Genomic DNA, 18,399 nt, shown 5'->3' with positions numbered 1-18,399 from the left:
AAAAATCACTGGTTCATGACTTGAAAATAATGAAATCTTGCTTTGTTATTATGAATTTAAGCATTCTTTATGGTTGCAATAAAACTGATATCACAGAGTTCTTTGAAATAATATTAATGAGCATTGACAAGAAAATGCAATATAAAGCTGATCTGGATTGGTGGGTGATTTGCATGTAAGTGACAGTCGATAATAAGATCATCTTTCACCAGTAATTTTCAAATTAAATCAGTAGTATTCATACAATTAAAGTTTTAATTATGTCGTTGATTAAGTGGGATCAGTCTGCAAAGCCCTTCAGTTTAAAAGGATCAGATCTGAAGAATCAAGTCTTTCATCAACTGATTAATCAGATCATTTGGGATGGTAGCACTGTAGACGGAAATTTGCACTATTAAAGTAATGGAAGGTATGAATATTAAAAGCAGATAGCTACTTTTCAAACACTGCCTTGCCTATAGACCTGCCTGGTGACCAGTTACACTGGCTTTGTTTGCATACCTTTGTTTGCTGTCATCTTGGCCTTAATCCCACTGACACCTCGGGTAAATACATCTGGCTTTCCTAAAACGTCAGTAGTTGATCCTAAGCCCTAAGGGAACACAGGCATGGCATCCTGCAAGAAAATGATATGGACCTAAAAGCCTTTATTTACATCCTGTATAGAAGCACCATCTGATCATGCTTATGCATGGGAAAGTAAATGAAGCAGAAATTCACTGGTATGCCACTTCTCACAGGTCTGGGGATCAACACAGGGTGAGAGCTTAACGACTTGCAAACAATCCTCCTTTTCCTTTTGTCTTCTTATATCATAGTATAGGCTAAGAACTAAAAATGTTGAAAGTCAGGAGACAGTTTTATGTGTGGATCAATATCTGGTATCATCTGATTAAAATCCAGAATAATACTTGGAGGTAGAAGTAGCAAATAGTCATTTCTGGTGTCCAGAGCTTTTTTGTATTGTTTTCTTTCATGGGCTGTCACCTACATAAAGAATTATGTTATTTAGTATGCTATTAAAAAAAAAAAAAAAAAAGAAAAAAAAAAAAAAAGAAAGATTTGTCTTTTATTCTTTTATACTACTTTTTTGCTTCTGGGGAAACTGTAGACAGAAGAACAGAAGAAAAGCTCAAAATCCTCAGAGAGGTTCACGGCACGTAGGTGTAGATTGCTTATTGGAGCAGAACCAGTATTTGTTCAGTTGTTGTCATGTCTCATCCCTCTGTTGGGATGCTCGGAGTTCAGGCATTCTCCCTGGCTTCATCACAATGTGCCAGAAGGTGACAGGGTATTTGCTGCAGATGCATAGTCCTCTTTGGATCCCTTTGATACATGTTGCCCAGATGGCCTTTACATATCTTCTGAAAGTATACCTTGTTTTTACCCGATACGTGGTTTTTAAGAACATAAACCTAGAAATCTGTTAGGCAGTCCTTTTAGTCAGGTTTTAAGGATGCCCACCTCTGGGTGCCTTTTTGCATGTTAGGACACCTCATGCTCATCTTTATCACCTGGAAAGGTTTAAGACTGAAGGTATAGGTTTATTTAAAATGAGGATTTGCATTAGTGAAACATTACAGAAGATAAAACGTGCTACCAGGCTAAAGACTCTGTGGCTTAAAAAAGGCTTAAAGACTCTGTGGCTGCTTTTGCATCCAGTGTATTTGCACTCACTTTCCTGTAGGTTAAACTTAGATGCCCTCTCAAATTTCTGGTGTTCAAAGTAGCTGCTGTTTGTTTCTTCCAGGGAAAAGCAAAGAAGGGTGTATGGAGCAAAAGTTATGACCTTTCTTTTAAGCTGCCCTGACCTCAAAGTTACCAGTCTCTCTTACTTCCCAGCTACAGAAGCTACCTCTGTCTTTCCTCCAGGTCTCTTTCTGATGGAATCATGTCCTTGGCCTGTCTTCTTGGAGATCTTTGATAACCAACTCCAATGCATGGCTTACCTAGCATATTCAGGTTTTCGGAAGTTTTCTTTCTTTTCTGTTCTTTCAAAAGCTTTCAGAAATTCATTGGAAGAACTTTACAGCAACATCATCTCACTGAATTCCTCTTAGTATTATACAAAGATCAAAGATGAGATCATAAATGTTGAAGTTTTGATTACTCCTCTCATTTATTTCAAATATACTGGATACACTGAAGGATCCTTACATTGCTATGCTAGTGAGGGTGACATAAAAGTGGAAGTCTGCATGATGTCATGGAAATGTTCACAAAAAAGACATTTATTTTTTGATTTAAAAAAATATATTTTCTTTTAAGACATATTAAGGGTAACTTAATGATTATCTCACGCTGTGTTTACAGAGAAGAGAAACACATCCATCACTTTTTTTGGACGTTTGCTTTATAAAACCTTAAGGATTTTTATGAAAGAGAAATGGAAACTTTGTAAATACTCTTTGGTGTATACTTGTCTAACAACTTTAAAGATTTGCTTAAAGATTTGGAATTAAAAGTAAAATACTGCAGTGAGCTGTTACTGAGGTAGCCAATCGTTTTAAATGCAAACAACCAAAAAACCTGCCCAACATATATATGCGTTTTACCTGATGTGACCTTGATTTTATTGTGTCCAGAAGAACATCAAGTATCAAGAACATGTAAATGACTCAGATACTAAATACAAATTATAAGCTTAGCAGCCTTGTAAAAACACTGCAAAATAGTTCAAATACCTTTAGGTAGATTGCATGATACTTTAATCATCTATTATCTTTCCAGAATTTGTATTTAGAGCAAAATGTATCTGAAAAAAATGCCTATGTTATCTTAATGATGTAAATCTGTCTAAAGAACTAGGCAGCTACCTCCTTCCCCAGCTTCCCAAAGGGAAGTTTTGAAACGGTATATAAGATGAGTTAGTTCTATAATTTTATAAAATATATTTGGTTAACACTGTAATGGAAAATATTTTGATATTCAGTATATTTAAATGTCCATCTTTATAGCAGTAACATTATTTGAATGTGTTTTGTACTTTAATATATAGACAGTATATAGGCTGCATCATTAAAAAGAAACACCAGCCTAAATACTATGACATGTATTGGGTTGGGCGAAGTTCAGTTGTTCTTGTATGCTAAATATGCAAAATGTGTGATGCTGTACTTAAACAGAAGTAGTTGGGAAACAATTGGCTAAAGAGGTTCTTTTCTTTTTTTTTTTTTCTTTTTCCCCCCCTTTTTTTTTCCCCAGAAAATGATCAAAAGATTATTTTGTTTCACAAACTGACCGTAAGTCATCAATTACTCTGAGGTAGGAAAGGTTGTATTTTATGACTGAAAACAGACATGCAAGATTTAGCATGTCTGAGACTGATTACATGGTCTTACCTATCTTTCATTTTTAAGAAAGATGTCATAAATTTGGAGAGAATCCAGAGGAAAGCAGGAATGATTAAATGCCTAGAAAATGTTATCGACAGTATAAAATTGAATTAATTTTGGCAATTAAAAGGAAGAAGCCTGAAACAGAGTTACAACAGACTTCAGGCACCAAGATAGCTGATTTTTTTTTTTTTTTTTTAACAAAAACAAGAGTTGATCTAATCATTATGTCCCAATAAACTTGATTTTACCTTAAATTTTAACTCTAAACACGCAATCATGAGAGAAGAAAGACCAAATAGTATAAATCGGGGAATAGGTTGTCCTTGGGAGATTGACTTCAGTGTTGGACGCTTCTAAAAATATATTAATAGTGAGCCCAGGTAACATGCTTTAGGGAAATGACGTAATTAGGTAACCTCTCTAGGTCATCAAACTTTTTTTCCTTGATTTCGTATTTGGCATGAGCATTATTGTGGCCAGGTCAAAATTTAGAACTGTTGTTCCACCAAAATTATTTAGCTAAATATTTTTAAGCACTTCCTTTCAAGGGTAATAATTATTATGCAACTATGGTCTACCTTTTACTTTTCCTGTGACTCAATATCCTCATTTTTTATGACAATTGTCTGTCAGCTCAACTTGATTTCTGAGGCTGGTTGTTGGTGTTGTCCATAGTGGATGTATTTTCTGTGGAACTAATGTGTTTTTCCCTACTAAATTGTAAAAAGGATGGACATCCTGAATTATTACATCTTCAGGTGCACTTCTACTAGAAATTAATAGCTTTTATGTGTTTAGAGAGACTCCTGAAGAATTATTACGGCAAGTTGTTTCACAGTACTTTTCTTTTTTCTTACAGCTATCCTCTAAGTACATTTATATACATGTATCTTTTTATGTGTCTATGAAGTCACAATGCAGTAAAAACATGATTTGTATGTATTTTCACTTTAGATGTTATAATCTAATACAACATTCAGGACTGTGGTATTAAGAAGTAATAAAATATTTGATTTTCAATATTAATATAAACTTTACTATTTAATCACCAGGAGTTCAAGATTCATGGTTGTCCTACCAACAGATCCACTGTTCCCCAAAAGAAAAGCTTCAAGAATTATGAAGGATATGAAGGGCATATTCTGAATAAGGTAAGCAGAATGAATGAATCTCTCTCAAACTTCGGTGATCAGAAACCATTTTATTATATTGAAGACATATAGTACAATGCATGTCAGAACAGAACATAAATTCCCTTGACATAAAATTATACTTTTTAATGAAAACAAGCTACAGATGGATGGAAATTCCTACTGAATGCTCTGTCAGTCCCTTGCCATTCTTAGCATAGTTGGCAACAATAAATATCGAGAAAAAATGAAGATCTTTCTACTCAATTTTACACATCATTTACTGTACCTGTACTGATTTCATCTTAAAATGGACGTTTTCCAATGTCACGTGCAGTCTTATGGAGGAAAAGTTGCTCTGAAAGTTGCTGGAGCTGCTCAAAGTGAGCAGCTTGGTAAAAGCTGGGCCCACTGAATCAACAGAATATTTTCTCCAATATGTTATATATATATATATATATGTATATATATATATATTTTCCCATGGGGGTTCGTATTATTTAGTTTTCCCCAAACTATTTATCACAGGACACATATATGGAAACTTTCTGTTTCATAAAGTAACTCGATAAAAAGATTTAATGTTATTTCTGTTAAATAGAGAAATATTTACTTAACATTAAGAGAATGTTGTGCCCAGCACGTCTTATGTTGTGCTATGGTAGTAAACTAGGAAGGTAAAATAAGTATACTGTGCTGAAATGCCAGATAGCTTTTGATTGCATGAGGTACATTTCATGTGTCTGTTAAATTTTGCTTTAATAGGCAAAATCTTAAAACCCTCTTTCTCTGTTATTTATACTGAAATAACGCTGGTACCAACCAACGAGTTCCGAATTGCTTAAGGCACATTCCTAAATATAATTCTCTATTAATAGTATAGTATATGTAATGATCAATTAATGCTACTCTGTAGGATAGAAAGACAAAACTCTGACTTCTGTGTGTCTGCATTTTTTTCATAGCCATAAAATTGTACATGAAATGAGGATATTCTATTTTTCTCACAGATGGGGTGAGCTAAGGACTCAAAGACAAAACTTTCTGAAGCAGCAAAACAGATTTCTGTACTTTAAACAGACACTTTTATTTTTTTAACACTGGAATCATCCCTGTTTTTAACTGTGAGTTTTTGATTATTTTTTTTTTTGCTGTTTGTTTGTTTTGTTTTGTTTTTCAAATCACTAGCATTTATTTTGGAGTATCAAAATATTAAAAAAAAAAAAAAGAAAGCATTTTTGGGGACTCAGACTCTGGATACTGGTTGCATTGATTTTGTGTTTGAATGTCTTAGTTCTTGTAAAACTTCTTGATGCTTTTATAACATGTTGATGTTTGTACTTCAACTCATTTAACATAAATTTATCTTTTCAAAAGAGCCAGCAACGCCAACTTTATGTGTATGTCAGTTCATACTTTACGAAATTGTTGAACAGTCTTCTGACTGAACTTGAGATAAATCCTCTGCCATGTTTGTTTTTGCATAAAGACATGTGGGTCAATAATTAATGAAAACAAAATAAAACTACTACTGACAGGTGGGCTTTGAAAACAATCTTTGAGACAAAACAGAAATTTCAGTAAATATCTCACCACTGATTCATAGAGTCTTTATTAGTGTCAGAAGATATTTGCTTGAAGCCTTGGAGAATTTCTTAGACCTTGGGTTTGTCAGGCTGAAAAATAATTTTACATATAACATTTACTTGAAGCTTTAGAAATCTGAGAAAGATAATACATTCTGTTAGATCTAGTTTACTTTCTATTTGTGATTAAATTTTCATTTATGTAGTATATGCTTGGGGAGCAGGGGGAAGAAAGCAAGTTTTTTTTTGGACAGTTATTCAATTTTCACTGTTGCCCTTTTTAAAATGATAATGCAACTACAATTCAGAGTTACCAAGAAAGAATTTAGAAAAAAAAAAAAAAGATTGCTGAATTACTCTACAATTTAATGACCAACAAATACTAACATATCGTGTTTTAAAATATAATCACTTCAGAACACTTTGAACGTTTTGAGAGCAGAACTGAATTCAGATCCTCTCTCTGTCAAAATCATCCCTCTAGTAGCCAACACACTTATTGACACAGACCTACTGCAGAGGTTTTTTTTTTGCATTTTATTAGCTATAATGTTCAGTTTTTTCACCACTCAGCATTTTCTTACATTTTCCCTCTCCCCTGTTTTTCCTCTTCTTTCTCCCTTCCATACGATTTTACAAATTAATAACTTTGAAAGCTGAAAATCTTGCTCTTCTTTTTTAAGAAATTTAATTTAAGGTTGTTGGTACTGTTTTGTTAATTAAAAAATAAATAAATAAAGGGGGGGGGTGTAATTTCATATTTTTTTTTTCATAAAAAATTTTGCAGACTACTGAATTAATATATTGTGGATAGAATTTAATTCACAGATTGCATTTACACATCATATTTACAGCATAGTGCTCTTGGGGAAAAAACACTCTATGATGCCCATCTAATTTTATTCATCAATCTGTGTTTGTAATGCCTGTCAGCATCAAGATTTTTTACCTGATTCATAATGCTAAGAAAGGATCAGTATAACTGAATTACAGTTTTCTCTTTCATACTAGCTTCTGCACTGGAATTTAAAGCAGCTTATTCAGTTTTATTAAAGCAGAATTCTTAATGTGCAATTCAACTGATGGAGTGGAACAGAAATTTCAAAGCATGGTCATTTCAGTGACTTTACAAAAATCTACCATGAACTAGGAAAGCATTAACCGAGCACTCAGATTTTGACTGCATTGTAATTTATGCCAATAGAAGGTCTGCATTAGCATCAGTGAGCCACTGCTAAGTGCTAAGGTCAGTTGCACATTTCATACTTCAGCTGCAGAGGAAGAATTTTATTGCTTTTCATAGTCATGGTGCAGCGAAAAAGGTGCTTTATGATGCCACAGACAATTAATTGAGGTACATTACCTAGAAACTAAAAAGGTCACACATGGAACATAACTGACACCTCATAACCCCTATTAATGATTACAGAAATGCATATTAGTACTTTTCAGTTTCCACTGAGCAGTGCAGCTCTTCTCTAGCTTCAAATTAGGTTTCCATTTGCTTACAATCTTTACTCTTTAAAATGTTTGATTTACATTTTTTTAAAAGTAACATCAGTCTACATTAAAATTATACATTGTACAAATTGTACTATTCCTAAAAAGTCTATTAAGCGGTAATGATATTTCTATTTAATAGGGACAAAGTAAGAAAAAGAACGGATATGAATAACACATTTCTTACTGCTTCAGTAACACCCTTTAAGGCTATGTACTAATACTTTATCTGTTTCATGGGATTTCAGAGAAGTGTTTTGCTCTTCCTTGTAAAAAGAAACTTGAAAAACTACCAGAATTTAATGTACAGAGGAATAATTGTTAGGTTTATTTAAAAGCTGTTGTGATTTTGTTGTGTTAAAAGTAAGAAATCCAAAAACAGAAAGGTGGGGAGGCTAATTAAGAGTTAGCTGCTAAACTTGCTTTCTGTCCAGTTATGCAAGCCCTCTCATGAGGTTAATGCATCAGGTGTCAGATCCTACTGATTTTACTAAAACTAATGTTACATCTCATGGGTACTTTCTGGAGCTTGTATTCAAACCTGTAGCATCATAACATAAAATCATGATATGACATCACTGACCAGTGAGAGTTACTTTCCCTTGTAAGCTGTAACTTGTTTGATGCTGATCAAGACCAAAGGCCCAGTGGAGTGTGAAAATTCTTTAAAATAGGATTATTATTTTTTTATTTTGTGTCTTGATGGTCTATATCTTTACTGAGGCAAAGACTCTGAAAGCCCTTTGTTTTTACCTCTGAGCTAGGAGCCATAGCTCCTTGCAAGCCCTGTGAAGCTTCTAGATATGCTAGTTTTTACAGCCAGAGCTTCTCCGAGCCTTCGTGTCTGCTGCGCTTTCCAGGTACACAGAGACTGTAAGACTGTGTTTTACCAATATGAAAGATGCCTACCTATATATATAAGTCCAATGCAAGAACTGTTATGAAAACAACAGCAATGGAAAACTACAAGTCATAGCCTCTCAAAGTAGACCTAACTTTGAAATTAGATCAGAATGCTCAGCGATGTGTGTTTTGGTATTTGTTTTTTTGTATGTATTAAGTGAAGGTGGTCAAACACTGAAGTGAGTTGCCCAGAGAGGCCATGTAATCCTGGTAGTTTCTACTCTGGCAGATATCCAGAACCTGGCTGGGCAATGCAGCCTGCTCAAGTAGACCTTGCTTTGAGCAGCACAAGAGCTTCCTGAGGTCTCCTTCAGTCTCAGGGTTCTGTGACAGCCCCCTGTGTCTGTGTTCCTGGACAGGCTGCATGAGACACATTCTTAACATGTGTCATTGCTTATACAAACCCATGTCTGTCTGTCTGTAATTGATTCCAGCTAACAAGTTAAGCTTTCACTATGCCAGCTCAGGCCAGATTTGTCTGCCGTGTGTCCTGGTGTCTTTCATAGAGAAAACAGGTTTGGCTCCTGTTCTCTTGCATATCGTTTCCTCTCATTCTCAGACATCATCTCACTGGTATCATTAGACTGCAGTGGATCTAAATGTAGTCCCAAAACACATTTATTAACACACTTATTAAACACATTTAAGGCCTGTTGGCTCTGAAGACATAGTAAAATAAATGTAAAGACCGATGTGGCTTTTCTTGAACTTTCTCTATTTTTCCCAAGAGCATCAACGGACTGATCATCCACATCTAGCTCTCCACCCTGATGTACGCTATCAAGTAATTAAAGGCTATGGATTGTAGACCCCCCACAGGTATTCACAGAATTTAAGAAGACAAGCAATTTTTAAGTACTGCTTATGTCAGTATATTGAAGCACACTTAAATCTTTCAGAGCAGTCATTTGCCAGTCTCACACATGGTATGTAGTATGTGCTCTACAAATAGGCTCGTTGCACCAAATTTTCAACTTTTTTTGAGCAGATATAGCTACACTAGGCCTGAATAATCAACAGGGTTGTGAAGCTCCCTAATTTGTTATTATAAAAAGAATCTTTAGCAGTATCTGACCTTTTCTATTTTTTTTTATCTTGCAGATAGGTTTTATAATGAGACAATTGATTCCTTTGATTTTTTTCAGACAACTGGCATGTTGATTTATAAAGTCATTTGAATATTTTTTCTAAGAATGTCTAAAACACAGGGTTGTGCTAGAATCAATTTATTGCTTGGTACTAAAAGTTGAATCTATGTTTAGCTGTTTAAAGCTGGTAGCCATCTTATGATAGAGGTTTTAGCTTCCCTTAGGAGCTTTCTGTTGTCTTATAATGTAGTCTGAATGCTGAAGATGAATGGTGAAGAACCTTCACCTCAATTGTTAGTAAGTAGTGCAGAACACCACTATGACTCATTTCCCATTTGATTCACTGTGTTGTTTTTTTTTCCTTATTTAGCAGTCATGAAAATATATTTTTATCCCTTCCTTCTGTTAAAGATCATAAAAGCTCTGTTTGTACTGCATAATGTAAGAGCATAGCAGTGATGAAGGCAATTAAAGAATTTCCATAGGACTGGAGTTGGTTGCAAAATCCTGAAGATCCTACTGCCTTGTGACACTAGCATTTATTATATTATCTTTTTCAAATTAAAAGATATTGAAGTCCAATGGCCAATTCTAATTCTTAAGGGGTATAAATAAATATATATATATATATATATATATATAAATGAAAAGCTAGAGTGGTTAGAATCATAGTCCACTGTTATAGCAATACTCTCCTATTAACAGGTAACTGAAAAGTAAATTTGTTTAGAAAAGGGCATGAAGATTTCAAGAAATAATTTAGGCCAATTACATATCATATTCCAGTTACTGTCAGTCAGTCCCAATAAATAAATATGCAGTAGAAACAATCAAAACTGTTAGACATTTCAATATCTTGATTAGCATAACAAGGTTTTAATGTGTTGTCTTTCCAACTAAATCCCTTTCCCCATTAGTATTTTAAGTAAATGGCCACCCTTTACCTCCTCTAAAGAAATAGAAGTACACTGTAAAATACATACATACACAGACAGTAATTCCCTTTTGTAAGAGCCATATGCATCTAATTTTTCAGTAATGCCATTTCCTGCTGTTAAATCTGTTATTGCTGAGCCACATAATAAGCTTTTAAACTATAAAAAAAAAATAATAATAAAAAAAAGTAATGGATATGCAGTCAGCGATATGGTATATCTTTGTTTCCTTCATTTAAAATTCAGCTTCAGATTTATTTTGAAGAGATCGGTTTTCTGTCTAATCCAAACCTCAGTTTCTCTTTTGTTCAAATGCATTTTTTCTCCTTTCTTCTCTTATGCTATCAGCCAAACGGTCTGCTTCATTTTTTTTTTTATTTTTATTTTTTTCAAGTTGAAATTAAATTATTTGGATTGTAATTTAATACCATATTTAAAAATTGATTTGCTTTGTAAATACCTTGGAGTGCCATTACAGATATACTGGCTAGACTGTGTGACTTTCTGAGATATCACCTGTGGGAGACTAAAAATAAAATTTGTCTGTACTGAATTGTAAGAATATTGTGCATGCCACTAGACAGAGATTGAATGCCAGGAGTGTCTGATTCTAGGGAGTTTTAAGGATATATGTTTAATACAAAGTTTCCTGAGACAGACATGCAAGCACATCCCAACATGGTCAATCATTCACAAGGGTTACAGCATATTTTGGGTGTTTTCTTGCTTTTATCGGATAGTTTGAGTCACAGAGTTCATCATCTCAGCCTGAATGATTGATTATTCTAGTATTGGTTTATTAAAGATTAGAAGTCAAAGGGCATGTCATTTGTGTTCATTGATCCTTCTCAAATAATTTCTTTGCTTGCTTGTTCTTGTCTGATCTTTGTTCTCCACTGTTCGTCAGTCACTATTTCAGATGCCTCTAGTCTTAATTTATATGCTTACAGCCAAATTAAGGTTTGGAGATCCACCATGCTGAAAAATTGAAGTGAAACTGCATAGCAGTACAGCAGTATGTTTTTGATAAGGGACACATACTGTAGTACGTGAATCCTTTCTTTTGCTATGTATATCTTGAACTCAGAAGTAGAATGGTAACTCAGGAGCTCTTCAGCTTAAATTATAAATTACATTAGTATGACTTAAAAACCTGAAAGCTTTTTTTTTTTTTTTTTTTCCAAGCAAGTTTTACATTCCCCACTGTTTCACTGGTTTTGGCTCTTGATATTGGTAAAAATGCAGATTGATTGTGAAAAGCAATATACTTCTTTTAACTTCTAGTACTGTTTGCTTACTTCCTATGAAAACTGCAAGACAGAACTTCCTGAAATCAAATAAAATATCAGAAAACAAACTAATTTAAAAGAAAAAATAGGAAATTGAACTACATCAATTGAACTACTACCATCTTTTGTTAAGATTCTAAAACATTTATATCTCTTCCATATCCATATAAAAACTACGTTATATGTTTAGCTCAAGAGTGTTTAAAATTCAATGGACAGGGAGGAAATTCTCAAAAAGAAATGCTGAAAATATAAAATTCATGATAAAGTGTAAAATGTGCCATGTAGTCACTGACATATATGTGGCTACAAAAAAAAGTACAGGTATGTATGTACACTTTACACAGGTAATTTAGCACCTTGAGTCCATTTGCTTCATTTCATTAATTTTGCTTTATTGGTTCCTCCCTTTTTCTTTCATTAAGCCTCATTTTGCATAGACATCATTATTGGTAGGAGCTCTAATAAAAATAGAAGGTCTTTCAACACTGGTATTGGAAGAGTGGTTGTTTATCATGTTTGGGAGGAAAGTCTGGCTAAGGACAGAGGAGATCCTTGTGTTAACACACGCTCAATTTTCCATGAGGCAGACTCTAATAAATGACACCATACCCAAGCTGCATGCATTTGTTCTTAGTATGCAACTAATTTAAACAAAGTTGTTCTTCTTTAGTGTATTTTTTATTTGGTTTCAGTTCAGTTAGAAACTTCCACAATGGCTGAGTTCTGCTTGGTTCGGTTAATGTTTTAAAAGCTTAAATATGAAACTACTATCTTAAGTTAACTTTCCAAAGTGAACGTGAAACTTCAGTAACATACTAATTATGTTAGTATGTTACATATTTACATATTTAAAGTGTAATGAAAATATACAGTTTCAAAAGTACACAAATTACAGAAAATAGTATTCTATAATACACAGAAATTACAGCTCCGAGGCTAAAGAATAAGCCTGCACCACCCAAACACAAGGCCTCAGTAACAACACAAGGCCTCAGAAGTCATGACCTGGGTTCACAATCACAGATTCCAAGCAACCCTCTCATATGTTAAAAGCTAATTTATAGAGAAAAAGATATATAACCTTTACACAACGTAAAGATGGTACATTTTAATACTGGTTACAATTAACACCTACATAGTGGTGTAGAAACATGAGCCATGTATCTGTGCTCTGTACCTATGGGAGCAGAGTTTTCATCTGTAATCCATTCGAATCATAATGATAAAAAGTTTATTTTTTAGTTCAATAGATTATAAATAACTGAGAACTAAAATAAATAAATCCCTTATTTTACTACTGCCATGTCTAGTGATTGGACTGGCAGTAGGCTGAAGGAAAAAAACACCTTACCATATTAGAATACACATCTGCCAGATACTTTATTTTAAAACTAAGTAGTTGTTTTATGAAATACATCTATACTTTCCATAGGTCATGAAACTTAGAAAATAATATATCTTTACTAAAATGGTAAGGCACAGCATGATATATATAGTTCAGATTTTTCTTCATGAACTATGTGGCTTGAGTTTATATTACTGTAATCAGTTTATAATAGAAATTCAAACAAAATTTTAGTAGTGGAAAAGATGAACTATTTTAATACACTGCAAAGAAAGTATATTTTTATTTGCAAATAGTTCTTAGATTCTCGCAATGACTACTTAAATCCTGATTCTAGCAACTTTTGAGGTTAATGCTTTCATATATCACTTTTAAAAAGTTTATTTTTATACTTCTGGAGGTATTAACATGTGTCACATTGTGTTATTGCTCATTCATTGTGATCAAGTAGTGTTTGATGTAGCTGATGCATCTCCCAGATGTGCACCTGGGAAGTAATAGAGAAAGATTCTGAATGCAGAATCTTATTTGGGTTCTAATTTACTCAACTGTTTACTTTGGAAGCCTGTAACTATAGCATTTGAAAAACAAGGACTTCGTTGCATGCTCAAATCAACAGCTAGTTGTTTATAATTATCAATCAATATCTATCACAGCACTACAAAATTCTGTGTTTATACCCCCACAACTGTCTTCAAATGAGAATTCGTGTCGAGACTCTTCCGGGGCATCTTGTGTATCTAAATAATGAGCAACTCTGCTAGCACATTCAGTAACAGAGAGACAATAATTTGATTCCTGGTTAACTTTTTATCTTTAAAGTATCTCCCAGTGGTTTGCCTCAGCAGGAGGTTGCCCTACCAGTAGTGGGTTGCCTTAGTAGTTACTATAAGGAAAAGTAAGTGTTCAAAGTATATAAAGACATTTCAAGGTTGTTTCCTTGGGAAGACTTAAAAATAAATAAATAATATATACAAATAAATTATGGGTTTATAAACCTTTCAAGATGGTGGCAATTATTCAATCAGTTTCCAAACAATATTCCTGAAATAACCGTAGCAAAAGTTCACTTTCATCTCCAGCTACAGTACATTTATGACAAGATGCCAACATACGCAGTGAAACTTGCATTATATCTGCTGCTAGAGGGCTGAACAAACTTGACAGTCCTGAGAGAATTATAAGTACTTTATGATGACAACCTAGTGAAGAAAAAAATGGCTTGACTGTGAACAAAACACAACAAATACAAGGCAGCTAGCAGATAAAGAATATGTAAAGCAAGACTCACAGAGAATGAGCCTGATGCCTAAAAGTCTATCTCTAGGGTTTTTTTGTTGTTTTTTTTTGTTTGTTTGTTTGTTTGTTTGTTTTAACTCAGTATCAGTTAAGGCCCTGAAATCCTCTGTTGCTAAATGAAATAAAAATCTCTTAGTATTTAATAGTTATGAATTTTAATTTCTTTGCTTTCTCTGCACGCCAAGTAATTGAAATACGCGCACAATTTTTATCTCCTAGATACTAAATATAGAGGGAAACAAGTTCCAAATACCAGATTGCTTTCTGGTCTTACTTAGTAGGAAGGAAGAAAGCAGGAAAAATGTCTGTAATTAATACTTTTGAATACTCTTCATTGCTTTTGCTTTGCTTCATGGTCCTTTTATTTCAGTGTAGTAAATCATTAAATTAGATTTTATATTGTATTTTATTATATTTAAAAGATGAAATGGAGTTTGAGATGTTCCTCAGTTCTTCTAATCTATTCCCTTGAGTTTCCTTTTTGTTTTACTCTTCAGTGTCTGTTTTGGCGCCTGACCTGTTCTCTTCAATCTCCTAATTTTGACAGAATTTTGTTAATGAAGTGTGTACAATGTTGCTTGGGAAAAACATGCCACAGTGATTTTTCTTTATTTTTAAAGTATGTTTGATTCCATCTACCAGCTGCAGGCCCTTTTTCACAAAAGAATCTGATTACCAAGTATGATTAAAATGATTTTTTCTTTATATGGGGAACTGTTTTTCCCAACAGTGAATCTGACAAGCACGTGTTTTCCCAAGTATCAGTGTAATACTTGAAGTTGTAAAGACACAATAATCACAAGACTTTTTATTTACTATTGTTCAATACAAAGTGTATACAGTGAAAGAAACTAATGAGGTCTATGATAATCAATTCTTATCAGAAATGTCTTGGGCAGAAAGTGTTTTTTCAATTATCATCAGTTGTTTGGTAGCTGTACGCATAGGCTTTTTTCATCTAAAAGTGCTGATTTTATCTTACTTTACCAAAGATGAACTTACATTTGAGAGCCTAAAATTTAAACTGTTTCCACTTGGAAACTTTATTGACAGCTAGTATTTTATCTTGCACATTTTTACATCTAAGTACTGTCACATAACTAGTGAGCTAAATCTTTGGAAGGAAATTCAAAGGTAAGAAAGCCAGGCAATTTACGTGTAGAGGTTTAGGGGATTTGAAGGCAGGATATTTGTACGTAAGGACTTGGTGAGAATAGAAGAGCAGATAATGTGTAGAATAGCCTAGCTGTTCTCTAGGGAAATAATGCTTCCAAATTTTGGAAGAAACTGGTCCTGGATGCTGAACAGAGGGGAGGAAAGACAGGCTGTTAATGTAACCAGTGGCATATAAATAATTGGCTCTATCTTTTATAAGCGACGAGTTGGAGGCTGAGCAGTTTGGGAAGCTGAGGCATTGAATCCATTTGGATTTTTGGATCTCCTTCCATATTCACTGCTTGTATCCTCAGAAATCAAAACCCTCAGAAATCAAAACCCTCAGCAGGGGATGGGTGGGATGGGAATACTAAAAAGGAAAAAGCAAACTTTGCCATATAGTACAGGTGTTCACAACAGAGTATCTATATATTTCCAGGTGTTTTTTTGCTGTTGTTGTTGTTTGTTTTGTTTTTTAACTTCCCTAGATAGAGCACAGGCAAAATTCCCAGAATTATCTTGAGCTGACAGAACAAGTCAGTCAGTAAAGAATAGTTATCCCTTTGATTTAAGAATGGCAGAGTAAAGGGAAACTTTACTTAGTGTTCCCCACCATAAACAATTATATTTTTCTCATTTAATAATGTTGCTGTATTTAGAGATACCTTGAGTAGAACATATGAAGCTGACTGTAAACTAGTTTATCTTTTCTAAAATATATGTTCATAAGCTGTATATTTTTGAAAGGTTTTATATTCAGAACCTTTCTGAATTCCAGGTGTGATATAATTGAAATGTACATTATAGTGAGAAGTAACTTGAATATATAAAAGCAACTTTCAGCTGAGTGGTTTTAAAGAGAGGCAAGATGAGACTGTTGGGGTATCCTGAAAAAGTTGCATCCAGTGTCTGGGTGCAGACTCCTTGCTCGCTGCTACAGAGGAGGGAGAGGTTTGGGATACCCTACACCATACCCTCCAGAAAGAGGTGTTAGGATTTCATTTGTTGTGAAATCCTTATTTTTTACATATTTTTTATTCTCCAAATATTAAGATGGGGGAAAAGGTAGAAAAAAGGAAGAAAACGGTAACTTGTAAGATATATTTATGGTCTTGACATCCATGCACTTGTATGGGTTTAGAAAATACCTCACTTTTAGAAAAGGCAGAACTGTGTATAACCCATTTCAGGGCATCTTAAATATGTCTGGGGTTAGTCAGGGGAGGGCAGTGTGGGCTAACTGCCCACTGGGTGATAAGGGCTAAAGGGCTCCTCATCAGTCTGTCCATGTCCATCATTTGCTTTTCATGTTGAGCCTTTGCGACTAAACAAGCGGCATTCATGATCTGTGCTCAACACGAGAAACAAATGAACAAACAAAACGCAGCAATTGTCTGAGTGTGCCTGAACCTGAGGACAAGCAGAGGGCAACTGTTGTGCCAGGAATGCTGATGAAAGCTGCTTTGCTGTAAATTTTTAACTTTGATTTCAGAATTGTTCTTAAGGAGGTCGGAAGCATGTGTGCATGTGTGCACGCGGCGACAGTGTGGAAACGGCAAACAGTCTCACTAAAAGCTGTGGTGGGCTCTTGACATTGTGAGATAGTGAAGAGCTGATTTAAATGGAAAGGTGACTATTGCTGCCAGCCAGCGTCACAACCCTCAGCGAGAGAGGCACGCTGACAACGATCGCATGGCGCCATCTTGTGATGGCGTGCGGAGGCGGAAGGCCCGGGCTGCAGGGAGGGGCCGCGCTGCGGCAGTGCCGAGCCTCCGCTGACTGAAAAAAGCACGGGCAAGCAACGTTGGGGGAATTTCAAACCTGCAAGGAGAATATCCTGTGTAGAAAATAGGATATGACGTTGTTAATAAATTACATGTTACTGCAGGGACTGCAGGAACGCTGATACAGCTCCGATGCAGTAGGCTATTCCATCTTTTGTTACTGCAATTCTAAGACATAGCACGGATCAGTTGAGACTGTTTTACACAAGACATGAAAAACGATCCTCTATTTTTGTGTATGATATTTTTCTTCATATTTTCTGTGTTGCTTTTAGCATCACAAAATATTTTCTGGGCAATATATTTGGCAGTACATTAGAGGGCAAATGCAATATTTTTGTAACAATATGTTTTGCAGTCAAACATAGAGATGCTTATGATGCTTTAAAGGTTGAAAATGATGGGGCTAAAGGGGAGCAGTTTTATAAGTATTATAGAAAACCAGGACTAAAACCAGAAAACGCTTAAAATATGTCAGGCAGCTTCAAATACATACTAACTGTAAACAGTATACATAGGAAATTGTGAAGTTCAGAGGAAAGGTATGTTTCCAGAAGAGAAGAGAAAAGTGGGTTAGAGACCAAGGCCTTTCCAGTGGTATTTTGATAATATACATATATGCCAGTCATATAGTTGTTCAGAGGAATGTGTTTTCAAAGCAAAGGGAAACAGAGGAGTTTTCAGTTTGAGATGAATTGTGTCAAAGTTAGATGGAGTTCTGTTGATTGTCGTGACTTCTACCAGTTGTTGTAATTTACTGGAAAATCCCCAATTTCTGATGTGAGATTTGTTCACAGAAAGGGACAATCTCCTTCTCCCAGAAAATTGCTAGGTTCATCTGTGGAACAGAAGATAAAGCAATAACCTGGTAACGGAACATTCATCTGACAATTCAAAGGCACTCTGATTTATTACACCATCTAGGTGCCAAGGTTGCTTTTTTGTTTGTTTACTTTTCTGTATTTTTCTTTAATGTCTACATCTAATGAAGAAGAAAATATGAGTGTTTTACACTGGGACTCATGCTTGAGTACATGTTCTTTA

Source organism: Oxyura jamaicensis, chromosome 4, assembly GCF_011077185.1.
Source record: "Oxyura jamaicensis isolate SHBP4307 breed ruddy duck chromosome 4, BPBGC_Ojam_1.0, whole genome shotgun sequence".
Taxonomy (NCBI): Eukaryota; Metazoa; Chordata; class Aves; order Anseriformes; family Anatidae; genus Oxyura; species Oxyura jamaicensis.
Note: the sequence above shows the minus strand (reverse complement) of the source record.